Here is a 14,701-nt window from a genome sequence, read left to right as displayed (position 1 = left end):
TTGTTTGTAGCACTACTCCCTCTTTTCATGTTGTGTTTACTGAGTTCACTAGCCAAAACACTTCTGCACGCTCCTCAGCCTTGTAGGTCATCTCTGCTCTGGAAAAACATATATGCACCTCGCTCTGCATAGCATCCTAGGGAAAATATTTTGATCTTCACTGCCTGAGCGGGGCTGGTGGGATGACATAAAGCAGTTGGATTACGATACAGTTTGGGGACAAACAAAGCTAACGTTCCTGTGAGAGAGGCAGACTATAGTCAATTGAGTAAGCAAGAAACAAGTGCGAGAGGGAAAACTATATAGCATATGCAGGGAAGAAAACAAAACAGTGACTCTTTCCACTGCCAGAATATTTAAAAACAAACAAACAAGAAAGCATACCCAAGCAAAATGTGCCTTGCAACAAAGCGAACCTGTGGATTTTTCTCAGTATGTGTGAGGCTGTGTGTGATGTTGCTCTGGTCATTGTGGATCTATCAGCTCTTGCTGAAATGTGCCAAGGTCTCCAGCAGGACCTGTGGTGGGGGGAGGATGAGGCCGGGATGGTTGTAACCTTTGTGGGCACCGGGGCTGCACTCTCTGGCCTCACATCACAGTTAGTGCAGAACCACAGGCCACGTTTGTGCTGGTCACAGGGACCCTCAGGAGCTTCTCAGTGGCTGTAATCGTCACTCCTTCAGCTGTGTGGAAACTGTGGCCTTCTGTGCCAGACCATCTCTGAAGCCCTCTCCGCTGCAGGAGTTGGGCAGGGCTAGATTTATGGGGCCGCCTCCCCAGGCAGCTGTTGTATTCAATCATCCAGGACAGTCCCATTGTCCTCCATGGGCCGATGACATGTTTCCAGTGCAGGCCCCGGTGCAGATGTGTGGTATTTCCCCTCTCGGAAGCCGCCATCTGAGGCACTCCCACCAGCAGCTCCGCATGCTGCCTCAGCCTTCTCCAGCGCTCCGCCTCGGCCCGCTCACCCCACACGGGGTGTCTCCTCAGATCTCTTCGTCCTCTCTGGAAGATGCAAGAGTGAGAGGCTGTGTGGGAGGTAGAGGGACTTTCATCGTGTGTTGCTTCACTGGATTGAGGGATGTGTTCCTTGGGGGCCTGCAGGGACCGCAGGTGAGTGGCTGAGGTATGAGGAGCTTTGGCTGGAGATGGAGGGTGGTGAGACAGGGAGGAAACGTGCTGAAATGCAGGAGTTCTCGCAGGGGCATATTTTAAGGTTGGCGATGAGGAAACGAGTGTATCATCGTTCTGTCTGAGGAATTAGTCAGGATGGGGGCATTTCTGGTAAAGACCCCATGACTAACACAGAGTGCGGTGGGAAGTCCAGAGGGCTTTGTGAACTTCGCTTTGAGGTTTTCAGTGCCTTCATTGGGGTAGATTCAGTTTTCACAAGAAGATGGTGTTCTCTTTACTCCCCCTTCTATTATGAGAGGAAAAAATAAGTACATATTGAACACCTGTGTGTGCAAAACCTCTAATGCAATACGCATTGCTTCTTTGCAAGCCCAGTGCTGAGAGTCCCCTGCCTGTAGCAGAGCTGTTGGTGGAAAGTTCTTGTACTGAGTCCAGGATAAACACAATATTCCTTCACTTTTATAAGGAATGCGAGCAGATGCCACGGAAATGAAAGCTTTTGTTGAACACTGATACTGCAGCCTTGATCTATCTCTATTTTCCTTTCTTTCTTTTCTTTTCTTTTTTTTTTTAATTGAAATGTGGGAAAACATCTAAGTTGTTGCAGAGGGTTTTTGGAAAGCCTGCGTTTCCCACACGCTCAGGTTTGTGCAGTGCCTTTGTAGGTGGTGTGTGGTTTGTGTCAATCATCAGTCTGGTGCTAATAGTGGTAGAGGCGCGCTCAGGCTCTGAACCCGACACCTAGCGCATTGATCTTTGCAAACACGTTCCTACAAGCTGGGGGGACTGCAGGCTTGTATTCACAGTTTTCAGCTGTCTCTGGAGTTCCATTTCGTACTGCGGGAGAAGGCAGAACACCGCTTCTTTAGCATCATCGGATATGTTCCTCAGTCCTTCTTTAGCCTTGATATCAATTCAGGCATTTCATCTTTTCCCCAGCAGATGAAGCAGCACCACAGATTGGCTGTTATAATTAATTTTGTGCACGAAGCAAGAGTGTAATGTTTCAGAATCTCTCGTTGAAGGGGACGCTCCTTGTACCTGCTGGTCTTCCAGTAAGAATTTGTTCGGGGAAAATATGACACTTCTTATCGAACTGGATGTGGGTTTGGTGATGACATTTTAGGGGATCGATGTAGTAGCCTTGCTGGATGAAAGTTGTGTCAGTTTTTAAATGAAATCTGTCATCGGGACACTTCGCACCCGTGGCCTTCTGCACTCTTCCTGTTACAAGTGGTTACTTCTTGCTGCTGTTCTGAAATGCGCTACCAAGGGCTCATCATCAGAAAGTGAAACTCCATGTGTCAGCCCCATAATGTCAGCTTGTGACGATGGTACCACGTACTCTCGGTGCTGTATGACTAATTATTTTTCTGTTTTTAAATTTTCTTTAGAAATGCTGTGTACCTTCTAGCATAGTCCTGCAGTGCCTTGCAGAGCTGTTCCTGCCAAGTAGCAAACAATCCTGAGAGTAGTTAAAACCTTAAACAAGAAATAGAGGTGCTCAGCAGTTCTCAGAATTGCTCAGCACCTTTCAGGATTGAGCAATTTAGGAAAAAAAACAAAAAAACAAAAAAACCCCAAAAAACAACACACAACAAAAAACATGAGAAGTAGTTATGCAAATTGTGACCTTTAAATGCATTTTATATTTGGATTGAAGTTGCTAATGCGTTCTTTCCAAGTTCTGTTTTCCAGCTTGATTCTGTTTTCGGGTGCTCCTCTTTGTAGAGTTGGAGCAGAGCAGTCGGTGCCATCCCTCAGGAAGAGAGCAGGACATGATGCCTCAGGATAGCAGCCACCATGCTCTGTGATAGGCAGTGCATCAGTTAGCAGGGAGTCTGAATAGGTGGATTTTAATTTCTTTGTAGGGTCTGACCACATTATCTAGATGGCAGATTCCTCATTAGCTAGATAGATTAAAATTTGTATCATGGCTGATGCCTATCCTGACTAATATGTGTAAGTAACAGCTCGTTCTACTAGAGCTATTGGATGTGGCTTGGGTGGAGGAGAGGAATTGGCTTCTGCAGAGGATATTTGCAGAAAGTCACATTTCCACCATATGTTAGCAGGAGTCTCTTTGGATGCAGATTTTGGATAGAGTCCTCTGTGTTGCTGTAATCTGGTTTGTCCTTTTTCTACCACTAGTTCTGAATCATACAAACCACTTGGACTCTTGTAAGCGTTGTCTTGAAGGACGGTGGGAACATTTCTGCTGGCTCAGCTGATTTTCACCTATTATTTCATCTGGGTGAAGAAGTAAGATATAGGGGGTGAAGGAGAAGTTTTGTGTCTATCAGGAGTGAGAAGGACTGCCAAAAAACCTGAAAATTCTGCCTGATTTTCCGAAAAAATAATAATAAAAAAAGGTACCACTAACCTCATAAATCCTGATTTAGGTCTGGCTTTTGACAAATCATTATGCAGAAAGGGAAATATCCTTTTAATTTTTAATAGCTTTGCAGTGAAGTTTTATTAGGCAATAATCTGGTTCCTGAGTGGATAGAAGATAAGATCGAGGGCCAAGTAATTTTTTCCCCTCCCGTGCAGTTTGGAAAAGGGGAAAGCGGTCATGGTGAGACGTCTGCCTTATAAAACTCAGAGCAGCATCCTTCTCTGTGCCACAAGCATACAAAATGCCTCCAAATGGATATTTACAACATAAATATGTACAGGATGTGGGTAGCGAGAGAAGTGTGGGAATAGACGCGAAGGTGCATGGGAGTGGGGATGCGAAGGGGGAGGTGTGAAGAGAGCCAGGAGAGTGTGATGCACATTTTGCAGATAACTTCTCTTCATGTGCCTCCTTCCAGAGCCTGGGTGTGGACTTCCTTCTCCTACCAGCGTATCCTGAGGTTTTATATTCAGCGCAACGAGATTCTCATACCTGCCTCTGTTTGCTATTGCCATTATTTCCAAAGCAGTTCTGTTGGCAGGGGACAGCAGCTAATAATACATCTGGATTGGTCAGGTGGCTTCATTTGGAGTTTGCATGGTTGTGGTTGGCGTTTCTTACAGCCTTTCTCAGGCACAGCATGCAGTAGACATTTCACTGGCACTTAATAAAGCAGTATAGGGTGCTCCTCGATAATATAATCCTTGTGCCAGCCTGGTTGCTAAAGCCGTGAGTCCCTCAGGCAGTAGTAGACAACTACTGTTGGCGTTGCTGCTTGTTTTACTGTTGTCTCAGATGACTAGGCAGCATTTCTGTGATTTTAAAGCAGCATGTTATTGCCAGTATCTGGGATGAAATTACCACTTACAGATGTAGAGGTGAACATCCAGCTCCCTTTGGCTGTTTAGAAGCACTGAGCATCGCTGGCTTGGGGGAGGCTGGCAGCATGGAGCACCTTTGGTGCGCGCATCGTTGCAGCTTGCATGGAGTACCAGCAATGAGCATCTGGTCCCCTCTTATCTTCTTTTCTCGTATTTTTTTGGGGGGAACATCTGCTCGCCTGATTATTTTCTGTATTATTTCTTCTTTTTTTCTTTTTTTTTTTTCTGTGGCTCTTTCAATTTGCAGGGAATGTGTATTTAATGTAAGTAAGATGTTAGCTTCTGTCTAGTTTTTCAGCAAACATTCCAGTAATTACTGGAGTACCTTTGAATGCTACAGCTGCTATTTCTAAGTTAAGGAATCACATTTTCCAAGCATTTATAACTGAATTCACATGGGTAAAACTTGGCATTCAGATTGCCGGCCCACATATCTTAAATTTTGTCTTGATCCTTTATGTTCACGTATCAGTATTGTGTAAGATTAAAGTGGTAGAAATGGCTTCTTGCTGCTCTGGGTGGGCTTGTAAAAATGACATCTGATGAAACTGTTTTAATTTAAAAAAAATAAATATTGGTTTGAGCTTTGAAATTTTTGTTTGTAGCTACTACTCTGGGATGATGTCTTTTTATTTATCTTCCTCCTTCTTTCTATTCTCCTTTACCCTTTATTGCTGTGAATAAGTCACTATTATTTTAATGTTACTTGTTGCTACCTCTCTAAGGAGCTTCTCAGAATGTGGTCTGACTCTTTCTCTGCTGATGTCAGGAAATCCCTTCATGCCAAAGGATGTTGGCCAAGGCCAGGCTTCCCCCCTTACCCGCAGCGATATTAACTTGGCTTTTCCAAGTGCTCCTGGAGAGCAACACACCCAGTTCCTGTCGACTGTAGGGGAAAAAAAAACCCCACATGGCTGAAAATTTGCCTTGTTTTCCTTTGCAAACAGTAGCATGTCCACAGGGTTGCAATGACCTGCGGATTGGCTGCACTGGAGGCAGTGTTTTGCTCTGAGCTATTTGAAAGCATGGTGGTTTTGAGGGTGTCCCAGTGCTGCCATCACGGCTCCAGCCCTGTCGTTGCTCTGCAGCTCCAAGCAACTGTTTCTCTCTCTCCCTTTTTAATTCTCTGGCTGTGAAGTCTGGTCCAGAGGAAATACGATTTTTGCATTGCTGCATCCAAAGAAATACATTCTATTTTTGAAACTGTTTTGTAACACACATTGAAAAGTAATGAGCCAAAAAAAAAAAAAAGGAAGAGAGATGAAATTTGACCTCCAAATATATTTAGTTGGTGGGGCGATCCTCACAGAGGTTTTCTTTCAAGGAAAAAAGGTACAGTGTGTGGTTTGTTTCTGTGGGCAGGTATGCTAACTGTTGGGTAGGTAAGCTGAACAACAGAAGCTAAAGTGGTGGATGTGGAAGAGCTGAATACTGAAGTAAATGATATTATTTAGTAGCATGAGTTTTGTGAAAAGCCTTGGTCTTCCAATAAAAGCTTAAGAATACAGCCATTCTTACTTAACTACCAGTATTAATTTCTGTCACTGTTACAGACAACAGTTTTACTCACATTTTAACATTTGAGTTGCTTAACTCTTCTTTGTGGTAAATGTCCCTCCCTTTAGCAGCGCACATAAAATGATGTTTCACAAGTAATGATGGTCCAGGAGAGAAACATACCAGAGTTGGAAGGGAGTTGCTGGCTTTCATCTTGAGCTCGGGTTTTTATTTGCACAGGGTGTGTAGTTAGCTGGTATTTCTGAGCTCTGCAATACCACAAGGGCTTTGCCTGTCCCTGTGCTTTGCCCAGCATTTCTCCAGGTCGTGGAGAAGCAGATGTGAGCATGGGGACAGATTTCTTGGCCTAGGTCACACAGGGTGGGATTGGATAACTGGAGAGCTGCCAGCGTCTAACCCTACAGACCATAACCCCAAGTCCTCCTCCAACTGGTAACGGTGTATGGGTGGGCTCTGTGGGCAGCATGGCTGCATGGTCCCATGGCCAGGACCTGCAGGTGAAGCATCCAGTCAGGGCTGTGAATTTAGGTTCTGCATTTTAAAATGAATGTGAGGAATCCATCCCTCTGGAATGCCATAAATTCACACAGTGCCATAGATCCACGTCTCCATCGGTGCGCTCCCAGCTGCTCTCTGCCTTTGTGTGAGCAGAGCGAGCTGTGCGGAGGGGGAAAACCTTTTGGGATTTGTGGTGCGTGGGCTTGTGATGGAGGACGCCTCGTCGGCAGTGCGTGGAGCGCCCAGGAGTTACGGCAGGTCGGCCGGCTGCTTGTGGTTTGTTGTGTCTGGTTCGGTTCCTACTTTTTAAGTTGCAGTTGCATTTGGTCATTTGAAGCTTATTTTCATAGTCTGGCCAAGCCAGCAGGATCCCCGTGCGCAGCAGGGGAACATAAAACATCAGCCTTTAAGCTGGAGTGCTCAGTAGATAAGAATTTTAAGACTCTTGCATCATGTGCTGTGTCTTATGGGCTTATTTAGTATACTCAATTTGATTTAATTTAGATATTGAATAAGGAGAAGCTCTTTAGTAGCCAGGAAAAGTATCGCCTCTTCTTTCCCCATTTCCTTACAGACAAGATGGCTGGGAGGGCTGATTTTGGCTGGGATTACGTTGATTTCATTGTTGGAAGTAGCAGGGTGTTTTCAAACTGTGTAAAAATGATGTTGCACTTTATCTGTGCTGTTAAGCTTTCAGAAAGCAAAGAATTCTTCGGGCTTTTGTCTTACTTCTGCTTTTCTGTAACAAAACGTCAAGAAAATAACTCCTATCCCTTTGCAACTTAGGAGTTACAAAATGAGCACGGTTCTCGGTCAGGTGGCTCTGCCAGCACTCTCTCCTTTCTATTCGCCATTGCATGAACACAAATAAAAATTGTAACTGCCTTGCCACACATGTCAGCATGCATGCTGATGGCAGACGTTTGCCTTGCTGAAAGGTTTGGTTTGGCTCCTGTTTGCTTTGGCAGGACTGAGCCCTGCCTGCGAGCAGCGGGGCTGCTGGGCGGTGTTCCTGGGAGATAAGAAGTGTGGGGATATGGCATGGCGCTGGTGGCCCTGCTGGAAGGGGCAGAGGCAGACAGCCTGCCACAAACGATTTTACCGTAGCAATGGGGGTGAGATGATGGGATGAGCAAGATCTCCACGTTACAAAGGCAGCGTGTCTGGGAGTTCAGCGGAGTCATGAGGCTTGTTTGCAGATCCCTCAGCTGGAGGCTGGATGGAGTTCAGTTCTGTGCACTACTCACTGAGCACCTCCCAAGCGACACTGCAAAAAAAACCACACGTTTGGATGATGATAAATTTGCATGCCCGGATAACCTTTCGTTTGAGAATATTAATTATTGCATGAGTTTGTGCTGCCCTGGAGTAATCGCAGCTGAGTGTTCTCTCAGCCTGGAGAATCTTCAGAGTTGGGTGAAAATCATCCCAGAAATCTGTTTAAAAGAGACAGGGGAAAAAAAAACAACAAAAAAAAACAGAAAGAAAAGCAGGCCTCCCAAAGGCTGTGGTGGAACCCAGCATTAGCAAATGCTTCTAGGAAGTTTGACCGAGAGCCATATGGCAATGTGGGGAGTATTATCCATTGCTCCAAAAGTTGGTCTCTGAATCAGCCTATTGACTTCAGCAGCACTTAATCATGTGCTTCAGTTCTTCTTTGAAAAGGGTTGCATTCCTGAATCATGTCCTCTGATTTTAACCACTAGACGGTACTTTGTTTTGTGGTAGCAGACAAGTCCAGTCATATTTCTGTGACTAAGTTTGCGAGTTCTGACTGCGCTCCCAGTGAAGTACACTGATGAATATTCTTCCTCTTATCAAATTCGAAACATTTGCCACTGTTCCTGAATTTTAGGCTCAAACCATCCGGCGTCTTCCTGCAGTGCAGCTGGTGGGGCAGCACAGGACAGTGTGATTTCATATGCTTGCCTGTAGAGCGGCGCGATGTAAATAAACATGGGTGAAACCAGTGATCTCCAAATATTGCCCTGAATTGTGCTTTCAAAAGCCCTGAGTGTTGATGGTGGTGATTGAATCCATACATTAAGGCAAGAACCAGTTGTGCTGGTCCGAGTTGGGTTGTGTTTGGATGCTGGAGTACGTCCTGGATGCTCACACACTGCTGAGCTGCGTCAGGGATGAGCTGGACTGGTTTGGGGCTGCTCTGCTGTGCTGCAGGAAAGGAAAAGGAGGAGATGAGGTGAGATTCAGCCTGTGGGAACTTGTGATTTGCTGCAACTGCTCAGGATTTAAATGAGTGAGGTATCAACCCCTCGCTGGCCTGAAGCTTCAGGTGCATGCTCAGCCCTGCAGGGAGGAGGAGGATGCTTGCTGGGGTGTGCCAGCCTCCAGGTGAGCTCTGCTCACGGCTGCCCCATGGTCAATAGTGCTGGGACTTGCATTCCTCCCTCTGCAGCTTGTTCCCAGCAGCTTGCTCCAGCCTGTGCCTTGTGATAGAAGCCAGCGCAGCCCTTGTGCTGCTACCTGCTCTGGCATGGGGTGAGGGGGGAAGCAGTGGGAGAGTGCGAGTGCCTCACTCCAGGGTGTTTGAATTGTTACGTTTCAGCAGAATTCTTGGTCTCACCTTTCTGTGTTTTTACAGCTAAAGCTCTTTTTACTTCCCAACTTTCAACATCTGGAATTCAGTTTGAGTTTATTAAAAAAATTTCAAAATCTGCAGTCTGTATGAAACACTGATGTCTTTGCATTTTGCCCGCAGTTTTTTTGCTTTAATTTTGTATCCTTCATAAATGCCAGAAATCCTAAGTAGTTGCACATTCAGTAGCTGCTGCTTTCTTCTTTGTCTTAATCTTAAGCAGTTTTTTTTGATTATTTTTCCACTTAGACACTTTTCTAATTGGGGATAATACCAAAATGATTAATCAAATTAAGTGTGAGAGCGAAGTGGCTGATGCACAAAGCCGCGTGTAGCTGCTGTCTCTGTGCAGTGAGGTTGCCTTGCTGGAGCTGCTGTTGCCTAATGGGCCTCTTAGGCTTTTTTTTTTTTTTTTAATAAGGTACTGTGTAGATCCCATTGACTTCAGTTGTTGATTGGGATGCCTGACAGCCGGGAAATTAAGCCTCTTCTTTGTGCCTGAGTTGAAGGCCAGATTTTCAAGGATTTTCAATGCTTAGCACCAATAATTGGTGTTAGGTATTTTTTGGAAAAAGTTCAATTCTCATTTGGACACCTAAATAAGGGTGAGAGATTATGATACTTGTAGCGACTGGTGCTACTGGGGTATGATGAAGGCTTTTTGGAAGATCCTGGCGCCAAATGAGCTCGTTATTTTACTGTCAAAATAAGAGCTTTGTTCTTTTGCGTTCCTACTTTGTTTGCAGGCGCTGAGCGTTTCTGCAAATTCTGATTGCGGAGGAGAAACTTTCTTGCTTCTGCCTCATTTTTTTTGTGCTTGCCTTAGCGTGTGTGGAGAGAAGGGGGGAGCAGAATGAGTTGAGTAAATTAGACAACTGTTGGAAAAAAGGGGACATGCAAAATCAAGTGTTCTACTTGCGTAATCTGTTTAACACCAGCGAGCCACAGAGCCTTGTGGGACACGGGAATAAAAGGAACATCTGTGCAGGCCACATGGCATGCTCCGGAGGAGCCCTCCATCCCAAGCAGCTCTGCTCTATTTGCAAATAAAAGCTCCTGCCGACATCAAAAAGTTGAGGTGGATCCCAGCTGAAAGGGAGAACGAATGTTACCTTTCCTTGCAGCGAGTTCCTCCTGGATGCAGCCTTTGTGGTCCTATTAAGGGTGCTTTTGGCATGTGTTTCTGATGGCAATTAATGTTGGTTTGGTGTTGTTTTTTTTGTTTTGTTTTTTAAAGTTATGCTGGAAATACATCCGTGTTGAAAAATTTTAGGGAATTGCAGAGCTTCTCAAACTAAAATCAAATACACGAGATTGAAATAAGAATAGGGATGATAAATATATATATATATATATATATATATATATATACGCACATATATATAGTTTGTTTGTTTTGGTTGAGCTGTTTGTTTTTATTGCTGTTTGTGATTGCTTGTTTGCTGTTTTAAATATTTCTTTGTTTCTCATCCCCTGATGCCCACGCCCTGAGATGCAGAGCTCTGCAGGCTGCTCTCGCTGCTCTCCTTTTGCTGTGGTGACGGTGTTTGGTAAACAGCCCCATCCCGAGGTGGGGCCCTGGGGAGCTGGGGCTGCTCCAGCCCCTCTCCCTGGGTGCTTGCAGGACTCTGAGGACGAGTAAGCAAGCATTTTGTCTGCACTTGTGTTTTGCCTCCACTTGCAACCAGTTACAGTGCAGCACTCTTCGCAAGGATGCACTGAGTTCATGGCTTTGCATTCTCTAGACAGGCTGTATTGTAGTCTGTATCAAGAAGGCATGTATTTTTTAATATGTAAATAGGAAAGGATGGTGGTTTCATCTCTATTCCAATGTACCAGGGTGGCAATAACGCTTGTTTAAATCCCTGTGGAACAGATTGTATATGGCAAAATTAATGTCTCAACTCTCCAAGTATTTTCTCTAAAATATTTGATTTTTTGCATTTATTGTGTTGCTTGTTTCAGATAGAGAATGGTATCAGCCGTGCATTCAAAGCTTAATTGGTGGAACACAGATTTATTCTAATTCAAAACAGTCACTTAAAAACAGTTTTGTGTATATGTATACATGGGCACAACTTTTCGTACAGTTGTCTATTTTGGAGCGGTCTCTTAGGCACTGATGTACGAGTTGAACCTGTTTTCTTTTGTGCAACATGGCTTTAAGAAATCGTTAGTGAAAACAGTATTTATAGTTTCATTGCAGTCAATAAACATCCTAATGTAAGTGGTGCATTGAAGTTCTACCTTTGATGGGGCTTTGAAATGTATCCTGCAGAGCGGAGCCCCAAGGTGTGTGTATCTGAGAGTCTGTTCCATCAGCACACCTCTTCTCAGTCTCCCAGCCACGTGTTTGTGTTCCCACCGCCTTGGTTGTGTTGTGTTCCCACCAGCTTGGTCCTGCTGGGAGAGGACCAGCCTCATGCTGGTGGGATGCAGTCGTAGAAGTCCTCCAGGCCATCAGACCCGTGCGCCTTTGCCATGGAGATTTAAGTAGTGGAATATTAAAACTTGTCTTTCAAATCTGTTCAATATTGAGAAGATTAATTTTTGTTGGGGGCAGACTAATAGGTTTCCTATTCTGATTAATACAGTGATAATAAAAACGATGTGATTGCTGGAATTAATGAAACGCAGGTTCATGTTTCAAGGTTTGATTGACTTTGTACTCCAGCTACCCTGAAGCTGCTGAGTCTCATCAGTCCTTACTTAGCTGTAGCCCTCAGAGAAAGTATACGGGAGTGAGGCAGTGCAGGGGAAAATCTGTATTTGAGGACTCGTCAGAGAATCTTCTGTGGGAGAAGTTGGTCCAAGAGCGGTTTGGCTTTGCTCATCTCTGCAGGTTGATTACAGCTGGTGTCTTTAACCCAGCAGGCTATTTTTGTGAAACGTGCAGGAGAGGAGCATCCAATTCAAATGTGTGGGCACATCATTAAAAGCCTCAATTTGTCAATGCCAGATCGAACTCGACTGCGTGGGCAGATCATTAAAGGCTTCAGTTTATCAGAACCGATCTCCCCGGCGCTCTTCTCCCCGCAGGCAGCACGTGCCACGTCCCCAGCTCTCCGGGCTGTGCTCTGTGGAGGAGCCCTAGCAGCCTCCGTGCCCACTGGCCTCGCTGGGCTCCTTCCCTTGTACACCTCCAGACGTATGATGGTACAGGCTACTCAGCAGCTGTGATGGGCACAGGCTGCGTGTGTAGGTGCGGCTGTGCTCTGCCCTGTGCCCGTCTGCAGTAACAAACCCAGCCTCGGATGTGTGTTCTGGCACTGCTTGGTTGCTCCTCTAAGGTGTTAGCTCCTCATGAATAAAGTAAAGCTGATGCAGGATGCAGGTCACTGGTTTGCAGGTATTTCAGAGCCTCTGAGGAAGAAGTTGCGTTTAGCAGATCTGGTGTTTGAAAGGCCCTTTTGGATCTATTTTTGTTGTGCAGCACAGTTTTATAATAGGGTTGCGTAGTCCCTATATTTAGGTTTCTGAACTGTTGTGATCATCTTTGAGCCGTTGTATTGCATTCAGCTAAGAATGGGAAAAGCCCCGAGGCCAGAGAAGTATATTTAAAAAAACGGAAAAAAAAAAAAAAAAGAAAGCCACCAAAAAACCTCCACCTTTTTCCCTTCTGAAATTTGGTGCAGTTGTTGCTAAGACAGTAACTTACAGATGTTCCTGAGGAAGGCTGCCGTGGTGGTTGTCTGCCACAGGTTGGGTCCTTGGCACTGCCTAAGCGCTGGTACACGTGGAGAGCTGAGAGCGGCCACTGCTGGGGGTGGTCTGGAGGGAGAGCACCTGGGAATGGAAGGCAAAGGCAGCCCTTGGGATTTCTGCCTTCATATTTTTTCCTATCCCAGTCCCTCGGGACCCTTCTTCTGTAGCAAAGCTTTTTTTCTCCTCTGGAGGTTATAGCACAGAGGCTGTCCCACGTGCCCGTGCATCCATCAGGGCAGCAGGCACTGGAGCTGCTGCTTAAATCCCACCTGATTCTGTGGGTGCAGTGCTCGTGTGCCTCAGGCCCTCTGCTCCTGTTTCTCAGTATCAGCTCATACTCAGCGTGGATGTTTTGTCGATGGAGAAAATATACCTCTCTTTTAAAATACCCTTATTAGTAAAATGGGTATTTAATTTGTACCACAAGCAGCTTCCTCTGAGCTAGGCTTAAACTCAATCTGTGTTACTAATAGCTGGGGAAAAAACATACTAATTGGTATTTCTTAACTGATGTTTGCAAATTTTGCCTTTTCACCCTGAACATCAAATAGTTTTTGTATGTGTTTATCCTTATCTCAGAGGGAAGATTATTGCTAACAAGAGATTCTACATTTTGTTAAGGTTTTATCGGGATGCAGTGATTGCATGCTGAGAGTAAATATTTCAGAAATTCAGACTGTTGTACTTCGATAATGCAAAGTAGGTTAAAGTATCTGAATTTTGTGAAACAGTGCAGTATTTTTGAGCAGAATATGGGTTTGGCAGCTGACACGTTTTGGTGTTCAGAATGAACAAAAACTCGCCTGTTGGAGGAGCAAATTCCAAAACCTGAAATAAGATCATATTTAAAAACCTTTCTTAATGCTGCAAGTTTCAGTTTCATTTAAAGCAAAATAGATTCTGCTGTGTGATAGAGCGATGTTTGGTATATAGAAATGTTCCTGTAATGCTCCCCACACATCCAGCACTTGTAACTGCCTTTTATTTTCAAAGGAAAATGGTGGGCTTTGATACGATTCTAACTAAGTGAAGTTTTAAAACGTGTTTTTGTCTTTCAGTCTCCTGAGAACATTTTTTTCTGAGTGATTCCAGCTTCCAGACATTTGCCATGATAAGGGTTTCGATCCTTTCCCATATTTGCCCTGAGTCATGAGTGGATATGTGTGATGCCTGCAAGTAAAACTGGTGAGTCACCAATCCCAAGTTTGCAGTAACTCTTAACTCTCACTCTTTCTTACAGTCTCTTTCTCTCTCACCCCTCTTTTCTTTTTGATATGGTGGGGATTTGGGGTTCCTTTTTTGTATTGTCTGTCTTCATAAACAAGTCACCGCTATTTTGTACCTCCCGAATAAACACGTTAACTGTATTGAAATATCCATGATACCAAATACTATCAAAGCAGAACGTAGGCTGCCTGGCTTGCTTTCTTTCCACCATCCCCTCAAGGCCACGGTGAAGTTGTGAGCTCTGAGGGTTCAGTAGTGTAACTGGAGTTCAGCGATGCAAAACTGCTGCCCAGAGCTGGAGCCATACAGACAGACAGGGTCTAAACATGCTTGTATGTGCAATTCATGTAATGATTAAATATGAATATGGAGAGGCCTCCACTCCATCATGTGTCAGAGTCTTTGCTCTCAGAGGAGCCATTGCCAACGAATAATTAGCTCCACTGTTTGCTGCACTTACATCCCAGTGACAAAATGGTGTCACTGGTACACAGCAGAGCCAGCCCTGCTCAGCATGGCATGTGCTGCAAAGCTTGGCTGCCTTCGTCATAGGGGGACAAAGGGAGAAATCCTCCAACAGCCAACTTGGACAAGACAAAGAGAGTGGGGAAAGAGAATTCTGATCATACAAGAGAACCGCAAGATCTGTGTGAGAATTTGTTACAAACTAGGAGATCTAGGTAATTAAATCCATAGGAAACGAGAGCATAAATTGGTTTTTGTTTTTTATTTTTTTTTTCAAAT

General features: G+C 44.8%; 1 protein-coding gene across 1 annotated transcript in view; it reads left to right on the top strand.

Annotated features, from left to right (window-relative positions):
* Nucleotides 1-13,788: 13,788 nt before the first annotated feature.
* Nucleotides 13,789-14,701, top strand: part of FOXP1 (forkhead box P1) — a 301,896-nt gene continuing 300,983 nt past the window's right edge. Inside the window, exon 1 of the mRNA XM_010718724.2 lies at nucleotides 13,789-13,915. The gene's annotated coding sequence lies outside the window, so the exon portion shown is untranslated. The remainder of the gene's footprint in view (nucleotides 13,916-14,701) is intronic.

Source organism: Meleagris gallopavo, chromosome 14 (assembly GCF_000146605.3).
Source record: "Meleagris gallopavo isolate NT-WF06-2002-E0010 breed Aviagen turkey brand Nicholas breeding stock chromosome 14, Turkey_5.1, whole genome shotgun sequence".
NCBI lineage: Eukaryota > Metazoa > Chordata > Aves > Galliformes > Phasianidae > Meleagris > Meleagris gallopavo.
The sequence above is the reverse complement of the archived record's forward strand: the minus strand, read 5'-3'. Positions and strand labels throughout refer to the sequence as shown.